The 20,307-nt window shown below is 48.6% G+C and overlaps 1 protein-coding gene across 6 annotated transcripts in view; it reads left to right on the forward strand.

Annotated features, from left to right (window-relative positions):
- The window catches only part of TRAK1 (trafficking kinesin protein 1), a 98,884-nt gene that overhangs the window by 27,639 nt on the left and 50,938 nt on the right, over positions 1 to 20,307 (forward strand). The gene's annotated exons all lie outside the window — the stretch shown is intronic.

Consider the following 20,307-nt stretch of genomic DNA (forward strand, 5'->3'; position numbering starts at 1 on the left):
TATGAAGGATGTTTTCTGATGTTCATTCAAGAGGTGCCTTTGGAGGAAGATGTTACTCTTTAGGAAGCCGTGGCCGCCCTCTGACTTTGTTGGGACAGAGCGTGTCCTTTGTTTTGACACCTCTGGCTTTATAATTCAAGTTAATTTGAGGCTGGCCTAAATGAGTGATGTCACTCTCAAAGCGGCCTCAGTTACATATCTGTGTATCACTGTGTCACCTGGAAAAAAAGTACAGTGGCCCTGCTTCCCCTTGGAAATAACTTGGTTCGAATGCATCTGTGAATTTTTCTGTCATTTTCTCTACAGATGGATCTTCAGCGTTCTTGAATTTGTAAAACCATTTATAATAAACAAGTCAGAGCAACCAATTTCTCCATGAGGGTGTCTCTGAGGCTGTTTTCACATTTTCTCTATCAGATATTGATAAGGAAGGCATTTTATTTAAATTGACCAGTGATTTTATACCTAACACACACCCTACCGCCTCTGTGTGAGCTCTGCAGAGGATCAGTTTTGGTAGCAATAAAAATTGAGTCATCTGCGCACCAAGGCAGATGCAAAGTGTATCAGACTTGAACTCTTGTTCAAGTTGAGGCCACAGAACTTCTGGGGTGTCTCATGGTGTACAGGAGAGTCCCTCTGTGAGTCACTTTTTGTTTACTCATAGTGTCTGTACTGGCAAGGACGTGGAGTATTGTGTGGAAATCTGTATCTGGACTAACCTGCTGGGTAGACTCCGTATTTGGCTCTTTCAGGCTGTTCACAGAAGTCACAGCAGAATTATTCTTCTGTAAATTTCCGTGTGGTGCATTACTCTACCTTAAGATTCTGCAGGACCCCTCATGGCTGTTTCCGACTCAGGAGGCTCCTGGGTCTCTCCTCAGACATGCTGATCTGCCACTTTTGTTCACAGTGTACTCGGAGCACCATCCATGGGCACTATCTCACTATTTTCAGAGAACTTGTACATGAATTGCCCCACGTCATTTCTATAAAATCTCTCCAGTTTAGGCAGGGCTGGTTTTATTATAGAGGAAGTAGAAGAGTGGAGGACTCATGGTATTTGTTCCACAGCGCCTATCCACAGCTTCTAAAACCTTGAACAGTAGACTTGAAGACTTTGTGCCCTATTTTTTTGTGTATCTGTTTTGCTTCTAGTTATGTAGATTTAAGAGAGAAAAAGAAAAGAAACCGTGGTAGATTTGGCAGTGGATAACACAGATTAAAGCAAAACGGGAAGAACCAAGATCAACACCGAGCAGAGATGCTGAAAGTCGTTGGAGTACAGTTGCATCAAGTCTTACCTTAGTTCCGTATTTTCCTCTGTGGTACCTCTGCTTAGAGCAAAGGAGGTATTTTCTAAATATCTATTAAATGAGCGACCAGGTGTTAATTCTTAACTTAAATGTTATATAACACCTTCTGGAGTAGGGCTTTCCAGCTGAGGTTCTGTGGGGGCCCCAACGGGTCTGGAGAGACAGATGAGGATTCTATGACCTTATAAAGGAAAAAGGTACATCTTTATTTTCATTAGCTCCTAACTGAAATGCAGCATTTCCTTTCATTATGAACGTAGAAAACAGCACAAGGGTATTATCGGGACCTGTGACCCTGTCCCCAGTAGAATCACAGATGTCATGCTATGGGAGAAGCTGATGCATTGAAATATCACCTTTACTAATCATTGCTTTGCAATTACATTCAGTATTAGATGTTGTTATTTAATGCATGGAGAAAGAAGCACATAAATCCCAGACTTTTTTCACGTTTTAGTAACTGCGTTACAATGCCATTGGTTTCCTTTGTAGGCCTTTGCATTTTGTCTTCACATCTTTCTCCTGAGGCGGGGCCTGTGGGCCTCACCAAACTGGCTGAGGGGCTGGGGTGGGAGGCGACATGGGTTTGGAGCCCTGCTGTGCACCTGGTGGCTCTTTCAAGTTTGTTTACAGGTGTGTAACCCAGGAGATGCTGTGAGTCACGGCATTGTGACTCACTGGTGTGTTAAATCAGATGTGAACCCTTCCTTCGTTTGAGATTTTCCTGCCTCGGCCAAGGCAGGGTTCTCTGTTGTGGGCGTGAGTGGGGTCAGGGGGCTCACAGGGGGTCATGATACGCTTCCCCAGGTAAGGACTCCTGGATGAGTAGGTCACCTGCTCTGTTTCCACACAGATCAGAGCAGGGGGAAAACTCAACTCCTTCCCTACCTGTCATCCCCAGAGTGGAGAAATGACGCTTTGCCTCTTAGATCTGGCCCTCACCTGGCTTGTTTAAAAGAGGCAAGAAACTTGGGGTGCCTACCTTGACCACGTGATAGAATGGTCCTCTTAGAAAATTTTCAGCACTTCCATAGTCAGGTGGACTTCTTGACTCCTGATGAGTCAGAGGGACACAGAAAATGAAAATGTCCCACAAAGCAAATGCATCCGTAAACATGGGGCATTTAGGATTAGAAGGTCCAACAGGAATGAAAAATAGTCCACATTTAGTACTTACTGGGGGCCAGACAAAGTTTTATTTTTTTAAATTTTTATTTTATTATTCTCCTCCAAGGACATGTTCATCGATTTTAGAGAGAGGGAGAGAAACATCGATGTGAGAGAGAAACATCCGTGGTTGCCTGTCACGGGCACCCCTACTGGGGACTGTGCCTGCAATCCAGGCATGTGCCATGTCCTGAAACTGAACCTGCAACCTTTCGGATTATGGGACGATGCTCGAACCAACTGAGCCACCCCGGCCAGGGCCAGGCACTGCTTTTAATGCTTTACGTGTCTCTCGTTCAATTCTCATGGTGACCTCTGATCCTACCCATGGGGTCACTGTGGCGCAGGGAAGTTGATCCTGCCCGAAGTCACAGAGCACAGTGGGCTGCCGACTTTCAAACCTGGGTTGTCTGGGTCAAACTACTCAAAGTAGCTAAATGAGGAAAAAAATTCTAGTTCAGGAATAAAGCTCATTTGGTAAAAAAGAAAACAAAAACCCCCTCAATTTCAGAATGTGTCAGTAGCTTATTATAAAATTCAAAACCTTTAAAATTTATTTCTTTATTCAAAGGTTACTTTCTCAAGTGAAACTCAGCCTGATGTAGCTGACTTTCACGGTGAGGTTTCCTTCTTCCCTGTGAATTTTGTCACCATCCTGTGGGCTGTAGGTCACACTACCTCGTCCCCAGGTGGGCATGACTCTGCTACAGACATTTCAGTCTCGGGAGGTTCGGCAGACAGCAGACATGAAGGTTGCTGTGTTGATGAGCCGGTGGCCACAGCTTTTCCTGGCTTCTCCTTCCAGGGGCCAAGCTATGTCAGGAAAAGAAATTTCTCTATGCCTCAAGTGCATACGATCTGCTGACCACTTCACCTCTGAGTTTACCTGAATGCTTTTTTTCCTAAGGAGAAGAGAAGGCTACGGAGCAAATAAGAATCTCAACACATCGTTGTGGTGTTTGCTTTTGCTGTGACGAAATCAGCCAAGTATTGAGTGCCTGGTATGCACCCGTAATCTTATGTGAACTTGATTTGTTTGAGTTCCAGCTGAGGTTTTCTGGCGAAGGAGTGAAATTGTCTCCGGGATTATTGACTTTCTTTTATGACCTAGCCAGGGACTTTGCACTGGGTTGGGTCAGCACAGGACGGTCTCAAGGCCTTTACCGAAAGTTTGTACCTTGGACCCCCTTCCTCCCTTCCCTATCTCCCTTCTGCCTCTGATAACCAGAGGTCTGATTTCTTTTTCCATGAGTTTGTTTGTTGTTTCGATTCCAAATGTAAGTGAGATCATAACAGAGTTTGGCTTTCTTTGTGTGACTTATTTCACTTAGCATAACGCCTTCAAGGTCCATCTGTGTTGTGGAAATGGTAGGATTGCCAAATTTTTTATGGCTGAATAATATTCCTTTATACCCCCTCCCCCCCTAGCTCCTTTACCCATTCATCTGTCCGCAGAAATAGTGTTCATTTCTGATTTTCAGAGTCAGACAAGGATGCTTATCACTACTTTGCAGAATCAGAGCCTAGTTCATTTCCCAGCTCTTCGTGCCTGGCCTTTTAGTGAACATAAATAGTCTTTAAAAGGACTTAGGTTTCAAAAATAACATATCTTCTGGTCATAAGAGCACATTAATTTTAGATAATTTGGAAAATAAACAAAGACAAAAAGATGACTAACTTAGCAACCACTTTTCATTTTGTGTGTGTATGTGTGTGTGAGAGAGAGAGATTTCTAGTTGTTCCTTTTCTTCTAACAAACTTATCTCATATTTGGGAACATAATGCTTTTTTACTTAATTATATATTTTGACCATATTCCCATGACACTTAAATTCTTGAAAAAACCCACCATCTTCACTTTTGCTTCTTAGTTCATCATTTATATCTAACCATCCTGGTCTAGTATTAGGAATCTCAACTGTTTCTAATTTTTCCTCAGATAACACATAAAGGAACATCAATTACAGTTGATGTACAGTATTATATTAGTTTCCGGTGTACAGTATGGTGGTTAGACATTTGTATAACTTCTGAAGTGATCACCCCTGATCAGTCTAGTCCCCACCACGCACTATACACAGTTACTCCATTATTATTGACTATACTCCCTGTGCTGTACTTGACATCCCCATGGCATGGAATGAAGAGGTACGAACGGGCACAACAGCTCTGATCTTGAAGAACAAGAACAACATGGCGGAAGCTGCTAGAGGACCGGCCTCGCTGCAGGCAGTGAGACATAACAAAAAATCTGAGAAGGGCCTGTGTCAGACGTGGAAGAGCTTCCGACAGCCTGGACTGAAGACCGGACGCAGAAGCGGACGCCCCTCTTGGCATCCTGAGGACCGCAGCAAAAAGTCTGTCTGCGACGCTGGAAGAAGAGGCTGGGCCCGCCCACGAGGGTGACTTTACTGCCAGCTCTAGGTGTTTAAACAGATTCATTATAACATAATGTGAACACGAGTGGTGAGTCTGCAAGTGCTGAACTGAAGGCAGCTGAGGAATCCCTGGGAACTCTAGAGGTGCTGATTGTGGAGGAAAATTACTTGCAGGGGCAAATGTTCAGTATGGATGAAACCTTCCTATTCTGGAAACAGATGCCTGAAAGGACTTCCATCCATAAGGAGGACAGGTCAGTGCCTGGTTTCAGGGCTTCTGGGGACAGGAGAACAGTCTTGCTTGGGGTCAGTGCTGCATGTTACAGACTAAAATCCTTTGTGATCTGGCTCAGTGAGAGTCCCAGGACTAACAAGCACACGCTTCCAGTGCACCACAGGGGCCGTAAAAAGTCATGGAGGACACCGCTCCTCTTCCAGGATGCCCTCCTGGATTGCTCTGCTGACAAGATGGAGTCTTCCCCATCTCATTAGAGAATAATAGACCTTTCTAGATTTTGCTCATTGTTGAGAAGGCTCCTGGACATCCTCTTTTTATTGGTGACCTTCAACCCATTACTCAAGAGGTGTTTCTCCCTCCAGCCACCACCTCTTTGATCCAACCAGTAGACCAAAGAGTCATAGCAGCTTTTAAGGCCTGCTCCCTGAGGATGACCTTTGCCCAGACTAGTGCTGCAACTGAGGGAGACACGGGTGCAATTCTGGAAGGGTTACAACAGCTATGGCCGCATCAGGAGCCTGGCATCTAGAAGAATATCAAAGGGTTTGTCCATGGCTCCAAAGGATCTACCAAGGATGAGGAGGCTGCAAAAGTCAGCAGGGCTGTGGGTGAGGCAGCCAACAGCTTTAACCCAGGGGCGGGTGGGGGTGACGCTGAGGAGCTCCTAGAGGTGGGTCTGAGGGATGGACTAGTGAGGAGTTGGCGGAACTGGAACAGAAACATGCAGGTGAAGACAAAGCAAGAGAAAAGGAAACTGCAGGAGAAGAAAAAGAACCCTCAAGAAAATGCGCAGTGAAGGGTTTAGCAGGAGCTTTTGCAGACCTCACCAAGTTCCTTAAACAGTTTGAAAACATGGGCCCCCAACACCAAAAGGATTTCATTAATGGAGAGGAATGTTTATGGTGCATTAACTGCTTATAAGCAAATCTATGATGAAAATCATAGGACCTATGCTAGGTATTCCAGGGCCTTGCATTACAAAGGTGCTTAATAAATGCTTCCTAAATAAGAGAAAATGCAAAGACACATGGTTTTAGATTAAAAAACAGGTTTGCCTCTCTTTTTTGTAAAAACAAAACAAAATTAAAACTCACATATAAAGATCATTTGTCTGTTGCCACCTTCTAAAGATTGCCTCCATCTAATTAAAATTCTGAATGAGACAAAAATAGAGGCACCACATTATGTCCTAAGCCTGTGCAAATTAAGTGGATAAATAACACACAGTGAGGACCTCCTGAAGCGGGGCGGGGGGCGGGGGTCAAGAGTTTTATGAGGTGGTGACATAGGAGAAAACATAGGTTGTGTGTGTGTGTGTTTGAAGGAGGGTTTGCCACGTGGTACATTGAAGACTCTGTTCTTACCCAGGCATTGTGTGTGGGGGGTGCAGTTGAGTGAAGGAGGAAAAGATGAATTATGGGAGTGGGGTGGAGGCTGTACTCAGGCTGGAAAAGAGATCTAATGACCGGGGGAAAACTTGTCATTATGATTTGCTAACAAAAATAATACTAAAAATACATACATTGCAATATACAAGGGTGGGCAGGGAGCAGGGTTTACTATGCCATTGTGCCATTCTTTTGGGTTAATAAAGCTATTATCATAATCATAACCTGTATGTCTTTTTCCATACGCACAACTGTAAGTCTGCTTTTGCCCACGCCTGTGTTGGTAAACAGTTGCCATGAACTTCTTTCCTGTGAATACCCGCATATTGGCCATGCCCTCTCTGCCATTCCCAAGGCTTGGGGCCGTTTTATTTTCAGGTGAGACCCCACATGAGCCCTGGAATTGTGCCTTCTCCCTTCTCTCTCGTAGATTCTTTCTTGAGCCCATGTTCACTGCTTTCACCTGTCCAGGTGTCCGCAGGGTTACAGGTGGGAGCAGAGAAGCCCTAACTGCACAGTCATTCCCTGCATGTTAGCCACACGCGGTCGTGGTGCTGTCTCCCAGGTGCTGGGGGAGTTGCAGGCGTCTGTCTGTGGAAGGTGGTTGGAGGCAAGCCCACGCCAAGCCGCCTGACAGCACCAGGAGCCCCGGGCACGGTGTCTGGTGAGCGGGCAGCCAGGGACTCATCCTGGTGGGCACATTTACTCGCGTGGTCCCCAGGCTAACTTCGCCACCTGCCACCTGGCAGCTTTCATCCTTCCTCGTCAAACCCGATTCCAACATTGAGTTTTTTTTTTTTCTTTCTTTTAAAAACAAAAACGCTTGGCAAGCAATTCTGTACAGATTGACTTTTTTCCTTTTCATGTTAATCCAGCATGTCTAAGACAAAGCTGGAACGGACCCAGGTGGGAAATTGACATGACAGCTCAGCTCGCGCCTTGTCTGCTGCTCCTGGGTGATGGGCTCAGGCCGCAGCAGTTCAGAATCACAGCAGGTGCACAGTCAGAGGCCATCTGAGTTTGTGCATTAAAGCCTGTGACATCTGCTAGGTGACCCTCGGGTCCCCGGAGTGAGAGGCCCAGGCAGCCCTCCCGGGCTGCGGGAAGCGAACCTGAATCTGTGTATCATGTCTGAACCCTCCCTCATTCCTGGTCTGCCTCCTTCTCAGGTGCACGGGTGATTTTAGTGATTGCGTCCAGGCCGAGTGCACTTTGGCTATGCGGTGCCATGCCGAATGCCGCCTCCCTGCCTTTGGATGTCTTCTCTGAAGGCCAGGCTTTGTTCTCCCCCACCCGTCCCCCTGGACGTGGACGGGTGCCTGAAATGAGGTGGAGATGCTTAGGGAGGGGTAGTTGACAGCAAGCTGTTGGGTAGCAGCCTGCCTTCTGCCGCGGGAGCTCAGTGACTGGCAGTGGCATTGTTTTAAAAAATAAAAAATCAGAAGGAGAACTCTGCAGAAGCATCCTGTTAGTTTATTTTCTGTAGCACGTGCAGGGAAGGCCTGCTTGTAAGGCCGTGTTTCATGAGCGACCCACAAACCCCCTCTGCAACGGAGGGTTAGAGCCCTTCGGGGCCTGCCCCTCTGTCTTGGCTCCTAGCTGGCTGTCCTGTGTGCAGATGGAAGGCCAGCAGTACTACTTTGGGAAGGGAGGAAAGCTCTGGAGACTGGGAGTGTGCTCTAGAGTGGGTTGGAGCCCCGGAGGGGTCCTAATTCAAGCAGGAGGGAGCCAGCCTTGTACCACCTGCTTGTGCACTGGGCAGCGCTAGGGCCGCAGCGTGGCCTGTGCTGATCACAGGAGGCACCGAGGAAGGTGGCTTGCAGCAAGCTCTGTCACGTCTGGGGTGCTTTGGAGTGAACTCATAACTTTGATTCTCAATTGTTAGTGTCTACTCACTGTTCACCTGTACTGAATAACTGTACTGTATCGATTGAAAATTGTTATATGTGTGCATACAAGCATATGTGTAAAGTGTATGTATATATATGACTTTAATTCATATGCTCACACAACTAATAATTAGAATCTTAGAAATTTTATTAAAGTCATTTACCATTTAAATTTCATGACAAATGTATTTAATTAGACTCCCCTTAAGACTGCAGACCAAAAATATCAGATTCTCTTAAATGCTTACAAAAGGGAACATACAATCCACCTTGCCACACGGGGGCGGACGGCCCTCCCACCTGGTGCAGTTTGCGACCACAGCGTCAGGCGTTTGGCTCTCTAACCTGCCTCCTCATTCCATACCCGGTAGCCACCCTAGTTACAGAGATGTTCAGACAGTGCTGTGTGAAAGGCGTAATGGCAGAGACAATAGTCATACCCACACTCCCTCTCCCACTTCTTCAAATGGATTAAAAATATCTTCCTAATATATTCTTCTTTCCTTTATACATCACTTGCCCTTTTCGTTTTGGTATTCACTGATATTCCTGGCCTTTGCAGACTCAGCTTGTTCCCTTTAACTATTGTTAGCTGCATTTCCTTTTGGATGCTCAGAGGGCCTGAGCCTGGCCCGCGACTGGCCTTTGATGCTGGCTTCTCCACCTTCTCACCTCTTCCCCGGGCCTTTTGGAGCAGCCTCTGCTTTCTTGCAAGGGGGCGTCGCAGGCCCATCCCGCCCTTTCCCCTCCCTAAGACATGGAACCAGCTGTAATGCAAGGAGCCCTGTGAAGGTTTAACTCAAGTCTGGGAACCAAAACATTGATGTGCAGCGATGAGTGGAGTGGCTTCCTTGTAGGGCCACTGTCTTGACAGAACTGGAAATAACGTTTTCTTTTTAATGTCGCAAAGCCACATAGATATATTCAATTTAATTCTCACTTTCCTGATCACTTTTTATTTTGTTCTTTTAAAAAAACACCTTTTTGGTTTCCCTGCGAGGTGCCCACTTGAATATTTATCTCCTATAATTGTATCCTTTCAAATTTTATTTGTAAATAACCTTCGGATGTTTTCTCAGTTACCGACAGAGTGGCAAAGGCTGTGGAGGCGGCTGTGCCTGGCTTACATCCAGACGCTCTTGGGATTTGCTGAGCGACCCTGGGCAGGCGACCCCTTCCTTCTGAGCCCCTTTCCTGGTGTGGCGGTTGCTACGTAGCAGGGTCTGGGGGGTAAGGGAACTGTGAAGGAATGCGGGGCGCACGCCAGCATTTTCTGAACGGTGCAGCGTCAGGATGAGGGGGAGCGAGAGGTGGCTGGCCGGTGGCAGGGGGGCTGCTCCGAGGCTGCTCCTGGGACCTGTCCCTCTTCCCGACTCCCCTGTGGGTGGGGCACCGAGGCGGGAGCCCAGGACCACGGAGCGAGACGCTGCCTTTTCAGGGGCAGTAAGCGGAGCAGGGGATGGCTGGGACGCTCAGGAGTCAGGGGACCGTGGGAGGAAAGTGGGGATTCGAAGGCGGGGGACCTGGATTTCGATCTCAACCTCCCTGCAGAACTGACAGAGCTTCTAAAAGGGAGCGCTGGTGTAGGTGTTCACTGTGAAACTGCTCAGAGCCCGTAAAGTTCACCCCGAAAGGATGCTCGTCCCCTTTGTATGTCTTCATTTACTCTCTTGTTTTCCTTCTTTCCCATTTTCTTAAGAAGGACATGGGATCCGTGCCGCCTTTGGACTTGACATGAGCTTTGCTCCGTAAGGCACTGCTGCGGAGAATGTCCCTCCCCGGCCCCCACCGCCACTCTTGCTCGTGGCTGTGCGCTCAGGGCCTTCGGGTTCATTATGCTGGGAAGAGCTAATAAATGATGTTTCTACCTCATTTCCCTAATTATAGCTTAGAAAATTGTCTCTCTTTTTACTCACTCACACTTGCTTGTTTCCTGTGTTAAAGAATCTGAGTGATGGCGATGATCACAACTAACATCCCGTGCCAGCTCCGCGTGTCCCAGGCTCTGCGCGGAGTGCGGCGCCGTTCGTCCGTTAGTGGAAGCCTCGCGCATCCACGCAGCGGGCGTTTTCATTCCCCCCCCCCCCCCCCACCCCCGTTTAGCCGAGAAGACTCAGGTGTCTAAAAAGGTCACTGAGGAGGCAAATGAGCCTGGGCCAAACCGCAGGCCAGCTGACTCCACAATCCCATGCTCTTAACTACGAGATTAAATTGCCCACCGTTAGTCCTGTCTGTCCATCCTTCCTTCTGTCCTTCCATCTGTCCATTTATCCATTATTTTTTGTTTTTATGGGGATGCGGTATGAACAGAACACTTAAATAGGCTCCTAGCACTGGAAGGCGGAAGTGCCACACCTTTGCCTAAGGGGTCCCCAGCCCCACCCAGCTTTCTGTGTTGCTTTGTGGAGTTTGCGTTTCCCTTCCGTTACTGCATCTTCATTTGGCAAATTCACCTTGGACCCTCCCCTTGTCCCCAGACACAGGGGATTGGACCTGTTGGAATGCTGATTTTTGAGGGCCCTGTTAACCGTTGATTGGTTTATTTATGAGGCCTGTGATCCTCTTTTTAGTACCACAAGGGAGTTGGGACAAACAGAACCTTGGGAAACCTTGGGACACTGGCCTCTGCCCACCCGTCTCAAGGACTGTCAGTCACCTGAGAGGGCCCTGCTGTCATCATTGCCAGAGACATGATCAAGGACCAAAGGGGGAGATGAGATGTGTTCAGATGACAGTTACAGCAGGAATTAAAATCATCGTCTGCTCACTTTAAATAGGCAGATGTCCTAGAAAATTTTAAATGTGAATCCAGTTTGGGGTCAGGGAGAGGGAAAGGCAGCGAGGGGAGGCCACGGGGTCTGATCTCCCCTTTGACCAGGAGAAATTTGGAGCTGGGTTGGGGACGCCTCGGAAGAAGAAGAGGGGCCATGGGGCGCAGGTCCTCCAGGGTTTAGGTGATAGCGAGGGACAGCGTGGCCAGAAGCAGTACCAGCTTCTTGCCTCCTACATCTTCGGAACTTTCTTGAAAGCCTGTTCACAATGTGAGCAAAGATTCTTCACCATCTGCCTTCAACTTACCCCTCTGAGACTTGGGGAGGTTCTGACATTTGATGGCGTTTAGCCGGCCACCCGGCACGTGGGAAGGTCTGCTTGTAGCACCCTGTCCTGTCGCAGAAGCACAGCCTAGGGAAGAGACACAGAGCCCTAAAGTAGGGAGGGGGTGCCCGGGAGCCGGGGGGGGGGGGGGAGGGGGTTGCTTCTGGAGCACAGACAGGATTTAGGAAGCCAGCTTTGGGAACCTCACAACACAGCATTAAAGGGCTCATCGGCTTCCAATGATTACACATGGTGTGTGCGCACGTTTGTATATGTATATAGTTTTCCTCTTAATTTTCTACTAACACACGTGCACAAACACATACACACTCCCTTTCCTTCCCCCTCTTCCTCTTCTTCTCCCTCTCCCCAGCCAGCCAACCTTTGAAGAGCTTTGCTATTTAAAGTGGGGTCTGGGGTCCGGCGGCATTGCTATCATGTGGGGCCTCTTTAGGAACGTAGAACCTTGGGCCCAGCACAGACCTGTGGCATCTGCCTCTGCATTTCCATCAGAGCTCCAGGCGATTCGCCTGCCCTAGAGGGGCATCTCCCCCTAGCAGTTATTAACTGAGCCATTACCTGCCTCCGGGAGCCAAACCGTCCGCTTGGTCACTGTGGACAAAAAGCTTCATGCCCCTCCCAGGGACCTTTTACTATTTCTCACTTGCAATTTATACAGTCGGGCGAGGAACACTTCAGAGGAAAAGGAAACCAAGTCCGCACTGCGATCATTGAGCCCAGCACACACTGACAGTACTTGGCCCGTGGGCACTGGGCTTCTGTAGGATTTTTATTTTAGGGCATTGGTCTTCAACCCAGACATTTTTGCCCCTGGGGAACATTTGGCAGCATCTGGAAGCATTTTCTGCTTCCATCCTGGGGGAGAGAGGATGGTACTTCGGGGATCTAAGTGGGAAGAGCCAGGGATGCCATTAAATATCCCCTCCAAGGCCCAGGACAGCCCGCCTGCAGCACAGGATGGTCCTGCCCTAACTGTCTGTAGTGCTCAGCTGCAGAAATCCTGCGGTAGGGGATGCAGTTTAACCTACAGTAAGTCTAACATCTGTCTCATTGTCCAGTCGCTCATTTTTGTGAGATATTTCAAATACGCCGAACACTTAGAACTAATAAATGTTAGCTGCATTTTTCTTTTAGGAAAGAAAACATTACAGGTGCATTTCTGAGGACAGTTTCAAAGCCGCATTCCCTCACTCCTTCCCTGGAGGCAACCACCTTTCAGAAGGTGAACCGTCCCCGCCGTGTGTGTTTTTGCGCTTTGATGACACACGTGAGTGCCTGTGACATCATGGGTCACATTGCGTGGGCCGCTTTATAACGGCCTTCTCCTGTTTGTATGCTGCAGGCTGTTTTTCCAGAAGTTTGAGCAAAGGCACGAGCAGAGAAGGCAGTACAATATCTAAATGAAAACATTTCCATTTTCTACGTAATTGACATGTCCTTTAGGTGGCAGTCCAGAATTTTAAGAGGTTTGCAGTGTTTGAAATCAGATTGCGGAAAGAAAACCAGAAGTAACGGTTGCAGGTTTTAAAAGGAGGCATTTTTCAAATGCAGACTCTGGCGTGGCCCAGTTTTGAGCCCATAAACTTGTCCAAACATCTGTTGGAGGTGATGACAATGATAAAGCCCTGGCCCCCTCGCCGCCTGCTCCCTCCTTTCTCCCTGAGTGGCACCTCTCAGCCCCTGCTCTCAGCATCCTTGGAAGACATTGCCTCCCCAGTCTCTGCATCATTTTTCAGAGCCGGCCGGTTGCTATGGCAACCGATAGATTGAAAGATGAGCGGTGAGCGGGACGGGAGGCTGGAGTGAGATCTCCGGGTGGTGGTGTGTGTCCCTGACGTCACCCTCCACACGCCTGGATAGGAGGATTCTGGCTACTCCCATTCAGGGCTGCTGGCCGCGCTGCTTTATTCGCAGGGCTGCCAGGGTCTCTGCCAGATCTGCAAACTGCCTCCCTTCCTGCTCCTCTTCCCCGCTTCCCCCGAATTTTCCTTTTCACTGCCCCTTTTCTGTTTTGGCTCCGGACTGTCACTGAGCATGCACAGCTCGACCCTGGCGTACTTCGGGGTGTGCTCCCGCCCAGGGTTCTGGAAGGGCAGGGAGGCACGGCAGCGTTATCCTTGACGTGGGTGGCGCTGTGAAGTCCGCTCCTTTCTCGGCCAGAATACTGACTATGCAGAAATTTATCGAAGCGGATTATTATGAACTAGACTGGTATTATGAAGAATGCTCGGACGGTAATGACGGCCCCTGTGAGACAGAGCAGGGATGTGTAGGGGCATTGTCTCCCGGGAGGGGGGGAGGGAGTTCTGAAACCTGTGCGGGGAGACGGGCAGGAGGAGGGGCGCTGGAAGCAGCGCCGCCAGCAGACATGCGTGGCTCTGACAGGTTCCAGGGCACGGTGGAGGATGGCAGGTGGGCAGGGCTCGTTCCCGTGGGAGGCTCCTTCGCGGTCGTCCGGTCTGGGCTCCGAAGGGGAGATGGTGTTGGAGTGCTGGGCTTGCGCGCATTGTGAGTTGGATGGCATGCCCTCTGGGGTGAGGTGTGCATGTGGCGTGGGCACGCGTGTGTGCGAGCGGAGATGTGTCTGCCGTGCTCTGTGCTGTTGGAGGGGCTCGCGATGGGTGCGTTCGAGAGGCGGCTTTCTTTGAGGGGAGCAGCTGGCCCGGAGGAACCTGCCCGGTCCTGAACCCAGACCTGCCGCCCAGGGAGGCTGGAGGAAAGGCAAGAGCGGCTCCCTGCTGGCAGGCGGTTCTAAGGGATTTTGCTTGCGGGGTCCCACGGAGGTGGGGGTGGGGAGGCCTTGGGAGGGGCAGGGAGCGGCTGTATCCTTCTGCCTGGTCACAGTTTGTGCAGGGAGGGTGTGGCACATTCCAGAGGGGGCTGGGTGGAGGGTGAGTGGCTGGACAGACCCCGGGAAAGAGCACTGAGGGGCCTTGTCAGGGAGGCCACAGGGAAGGGGCCCCAGGCCCCTGGGGTGCTGGGTATCGAAATGGTGCATGTCACAGTCCACGGGTCTTCCTTAAAATGACCAGCAAACCACATGCCTTTACATACGTGCGCAGCACACGAAAAGGACCCAATTAATATATACCCTTGGAGGGTCTGTTCCCAGGGATATCTGTTCCCAGCCCCACACAAGCCGTTAGTAGGTAAGGTAACTGCTTTTTAATTGAAGGGGCACTTTCAGGTGGCTGGAGCCGTGACTGCCTTTGGTTAACCTGAATGACGTCACAGGCTGGGAGCTGGCCTCCTCGGTGAGCCGAAAACCTGCGTAATTATCTCTTATATGCTGATTTCTGCCTTGAGCGTGGCCTGCGGGAGAGGGGCTAGAGGCTCTCTCGGGGTGGTGGGGAGTATTTATATGGACCAAGGAACACCCTAGCTCAGCCCCACTGTCCCCCAGCATTAGATGAAGGTAGTGTTATGTGTCATCTGTGTACGTCTTTAAATATCTTCAGCAGCGATGGTGTTGGGCAGCTTCCAAGGTCTTAAGAGGACAAGATGACAGAATTCTTGTTTCCTTTTGGATATTTTATCCTTGAAGCAGGGTCCCATCCTAGTACCTATAGTGGTGCTTCTTTCCTCAAACAATCATTGACCTCTTGTGGTTTCCTTGGTGATTGTGGCTCGCTGAACCCTCTGTAACTTTGTCAGGTGTGGGCCTCAGTGAGCCGTGGACGGCTTGGGGGCATTGGGTGCAGCAGAGCACCTGTCCCTTGGCCTGTGGGTGAGTTGGGCGTGGCCACGGCTCCCACGGGTCCGTTCTCGAAGCGGGGGAGGGAGGTTTCTTACTGTCCTGACCCAATTGCTATGCTCTTCAGCTCTCTTTACACCCCTGTCTGTGGGAATAAAGCCAGTCACTCGCGCTGGTCAACCTGAATGGTGAGACCAGGCCTGCTTTATCTGCACATCTGCGAGAAGGATTTTCTTACCCAGCGGTTTCTCAGTTGAGTCTTTGGGCCCCTAGGCAGCCAGATCTCTCTTCTCCCAACAGAGAAGGAAAATGGAAGAAGAGGTGACTCATCTGTTCGCGGGTAAATAAGTGTTGATTGTGGTTGCTGTGTGAATATGTGTTGAGCAAGATATGTGGCCTTTGACCCTCCTTCTCAATTTGGGTGAAGGGGAGAAAGCCACTGGGACAACTGGCATTTTTATCATCCCATTTCAAAGATAGCAAAGGAGGGATGGAAGAGGAACAAGCCCAGAAGGACCTAGCTCTGGAAACACGCAGAAGGGATGGGTTTCACCTACACTCTAAATGTGTGGTTACTTGTTTCTGTACTTTCTGTACTTCTAACTAGTTGGATTCTTTCCTGAAAGGCTAGTCTGGAAATGCCATTTGCCCCTGTGTTCGTGCATCTTTAAAATTGCAAATCAGCCTTCCCCTCCCAGGCCCGGCCTTCCCAGGGAGAGGCCGGGTAGGAGTAGGCATCGCTTTGCTTGGTCTCCCTTATTATCTGACATTTGAGTTCTCAATGAGAGAGACTTCTAGGGAATTTTCCATGCCAACAACGAAAGGTGAGTCAAATGTTTTGAAAAAAGATGGAAAATCATCGTCTGTGCCAGAGTTACCGAGTCCCACTGGAATTGCAGGGTTAGCACTGAAAAGAGTTCTAGAGATGGGTGCACTATCACCTGCAGGACCATTAGGACCCCTCCGTGAAAGCTGGAATTAAAAATGTCAGCATTGTGTTTTACCGCTGAGCTTCAGGGTACCATTGCTCGGGGTTGGGTCACTCTCTCCTTCTCCCTGACCAGTGTTTGCTGTGGAATCTTATGCTCCATCCCACCTGCCAAACGCACAGCAAAACCACAGAGGGTGTAACCGGGCCATGAAGGGCAGGGACGTAGATAATAAAAAATTGGAGGGGTCGGCGGCCCGTTATCTTCAGTAATTTTTAGAGATTTGAATCGGCCAGCAGTCAACAGCCTGTGGCGTTTGCAGAATGTGCACAGTTCAGAGTTTAAACTCTGGTGTCAAACAGGGTCATGGTTGACTCCACTGCGTGTGTCCCATCCCTGACTGCAGAACCTGAGAGCCTTGAGATCGTGAAAATCACCCACCCGCTTATTAATAAAGCAAATTCCCTGACCCTCTCCAGACCAGGAGAGGCTCGGAGAAATCTGAATTTTTAGTGCATGCTTTCGGTGATTTTTGCATCAAAGGGTGTTTGGGAAACTCGTGGGCATGATCAGTGGACACCGGCCCCAGGCACAGGGGTCCGCAAAATATGGGGTTGGCTAAAGAGTTTGTTTTTTTCCGTAAGATGGTTCTAGTAGCGCTTAGTTGTCTATTTAACTTCATTCGAAACAATTTTGTTAGGTTGTACTGTGACAGCTGCCCGTATCAGTGTGCATTGAAAGAAAAGACTTAGCAAAATTGAGTTTTTGTGTAGCCATTTTAATAGTGAAAGTGGAAGAAAATATGCAACAGTTTTGGCATATTATGCTTTATTATTTCAAGAAAGGTAAAAATAACTGAAACACAAAAAAAGATTTGTGTGGTGCATGGAGAAGTTGCTGTGACTGACTGAACGTGTCAAAAGTGGTTTGCGAAGTTTCGTGCAAGAGATTTCTTGCTGGACAGCACTGCAGGGTCCAGTAGTCCAGTTGAAGTTACCAGCAAGCAAACTGACACATAAATTGAGAACAATCAACATTCTACCATGCAGGAGATAGCCGACATACTCAAAATATCCAGGTCAATAAAGTTTTGGGGGAAAATGAAAAATGTGTCTTTTATTTTATGGAAAAAACCATGCAAACTTTCTGGCCAACTCAGTGATTCTTTAGGTCTGTTGCAGAATCTTATGTTGTTTCTTGGCTACACTGGTCACTTGGGAAAAAAAAGTGTGTTTATAAAGAGAGTGAGTTTTTTTTTCAAAAAGGCGTAGGTTCAAGTGTATGTTCCTTAAGTTAAAGAAACAGCGTGCTTTTGTAGTTATTCTAGAAAGAGGTGGAATAGAAGCACAGTGGCATGAAGTTTGCGTTTGATGTCGGTTTTGTGTGCTCCATGGCTGCGTGGCTAGGGCATCTCCCGGGACCTCAGGTAGCCTCTGTCAACCCAGAGTTTCCATTTGGAAAATGGGGGTAAATAACCACACCTTCCAGAGGCATTGCAAAGAGGGCAAAGCTTGTCAGCAAAGTAAGAGCTCTTCGTAAATGGTGCCTTGCCGTGCCAGTGCTTAATTGTATTTTCTCAGAAATAGCACTGTTATTAGGTTCTTTTTAAACATCCCCTTGAAAAGGTGCATGGTCTGTCGAACAAGGTCTATAGCATTTTGACCACCTGTTTCTTGCCATGGTTATTTTTACAATCACTCAGCCTCATTTCCTCCTTTGACGTACCACAGAATCCAGAGTTGGGGCAGGAGATGGTCTGGTTCACAGTGATTTTATAAATGGGGAAACTGAGGCAATTTTTCTCACTGTCTTTCATTTTGTGTGGAACAATGTAAACAGCCCTCCATTTCTTAATTGGTGTATTGTGGGGTGTACCTTCAGAGATAGGGGTTAACATCCCCCTTTCCAGATAGCACTTTGCTGGTAGCTGTTAACTTTTTTTTTAAAAAAAAAAGGAATTAAATATAAATGTGAAATGTAACTGTAAGTCTTTATCACTAGCTTTGCTAACGGAGAAGGAACATTTTCCCTCGCACGTGGCTTGGAGGTCAAGAGAGCTCCCAGGAAGGCCAGAGAGAAAAGGCCACGGGTTTAGCGCTCTGTGCCGCTGTCCAGGAGGCGTGCTGGGGTCTGGTGGGAGCGGAGGCCCTGGGCAAACGCCGGCGGGCAGTGGGGGCGTGTGGCACCGCCTCTAGAAAAACAGGTGCCCTTCATAATGCTCCTGCCCAGTGGGGCAGCCACTAGCCACATGTGGCTCTGGAGTGCGGGCAACATGGCCAGTATGGCTGAATTCAGGATTTTATTCCAGTTTAAACATCAGTGGCCCCAGCAGCTTGTGGCCGCTCTTTGGACAGCACAGGGTAGAGTTTCTGGAAGATGACTTCATGGTGGTTTGTGGAGTAGATCTGTGGAGGGACCCTCCCAGAAAGCTATCCCTCTGCCCTGCTGGGGACGAGTAACACCTTCCTCCTTTCGCCCTTCCCATCCAGTCTTTGGGGAGACGGATCAGCTCTGGGTGCCAGGGGCTGGCCCTCGCCTCTGGGGCAACAGTCACACCTGCTGCTTGACTCTCCCAGGGCTGGGCCGAGTCATCCCTAGTTCCCAAGTCGATGTCCCTAACTCTCCGTGGCACAGAGAGTCCGGGCTTTCTCACTGGTCTTTATAAAGGGGTCATGTCTGGCTTTGGCTTTTGGAAAAGCTGCTCTATCAGAGAAGGTGCCCTTTGGCCCCTCTCTGCCTTTAACCTTGACGTGAAGGCAGATGTGGGTGAGGTTTGAGAATTCCCTCCCATCCCCAGAGCGGGGGAGAACGGGGTGGGGGGAGATTTGGGTGGTAATAGTGGGGGATAAGCTGAAGAATGATGAAACCTAGACAGATGGGGTGACGTGAAGAGGCTAGGGTGGTCCTGTGTTCAAGACGACACATCTTCAGTGTTTTTAAAATGTATATATATATTTTTAGTCTTTATGGTATAATATATATAGACATGCACACCGCTGGTTATGGGTGGCCTGGATTTGAGTTAAAGGATGAGTAAGACCAACTTGGGTATCAGTAAAATGAGTTAACATTGTTTTCAAATATATGAAATCAGCTTTTGTTTACCTTTCTATGCACGAGGCCCAGCCCAGAATCCTGTACATCTTACCGTGGACCTGCTAGTTGCTGAGCGGGTGATGTGGAAGGTGGAGATTCTCCCCCGTCCCCTCCCCAGGGCTTCAGACTCACTGTCATTTGAGTTGAACTAACAAGCCCAATTTGATCGCATCTATTGAGATTAAAGGAAGATTTTTTTTTCCCCTGAGTGTGTATCTTTCTAAACATTGTACTGAAAACTTACGGAGATTTTTCCAAATGTGTTTTGGAACTCCCTGTCACTGAATTTTCTACTAAACCTCCTTTTTACCATTAATGTCATAAAATGTAGCTTCCAAAACATTAAGCAGACATGGATGCATCTCTAGGTTTTAACTTAATAAAATCTGTGTTATATTCTGGCTTTCTACTTGGAGGCCCTCACCTGTGGTCTTCGATTGATTGTCATGGAGGTAGCAATTGAATTTAGCAGACATTTTTAGCTGCCTGAGCAGGCCTCTCCACCCTAAGGGTTCATGCCTGGGTGAGACCTAGTCGCTGAGCGTGTGCAGAGAATTCCTCAGGATGAGGGAGGTGAGTCAGCAGAGGGTGGACTAGATCTCCTGGAGTGGCTGTTGGGAGCAGGGAGACCTGCCAGCATGTAGCTGAGAGGTGGCTGAAACGCTCAAATTGCAGGATGTGCTGTGATGCTCTGAGATGCCCGTGCTCTGGGCCACCTTTTAGCAGGTTTGATGGAGGAACCTGCCATCTTCGCTGTCACAGGCAAAACCAAACAGTGCTGAGGAATCCGTAATGAGATGCGCAGCCAAACTGTGGATTCTTCTTCCAGGCAACATTGCAAGCTAGGAGGCTCTAGATTCTACCGCCCCACTCCCAGCAGTTGAACAGCTCTTTGGCTGTAAATACGCAGACTGAGGCCGAGATTTATACAACGCCCTTAATTTTTTAAATTATATTTTATTGTTAATGTTGTTACAGTTGTCCCAGTTTTCCCCCCTTTGTGTAACATGCACTTTAAAAAAAAAAAAAGAGCAAATGCAATGTGTTATTACCGGGGAAAGACTGGGATGGCGTGAGCTTCACATGGGTAATGGC

This window comes from Pteronotus mesoamericanus, unplaced genomic scaffold, assembly GCF_021234165.1.
Source record: "Pteronotus mesoamericanus isolate MK-2021 breed Mesoamerican mustached bat unplaced genomic scaffold, CSHL_Meso_final scaffold_533, whole genome shotgun sequence".
Taxonomy (NCBI): Eukaryota; Metazoa; Chordata; class Mammalia; order Chiroptera; family Mormoopidae; genus Pteronotus; species Pteronotus mesoamericanus.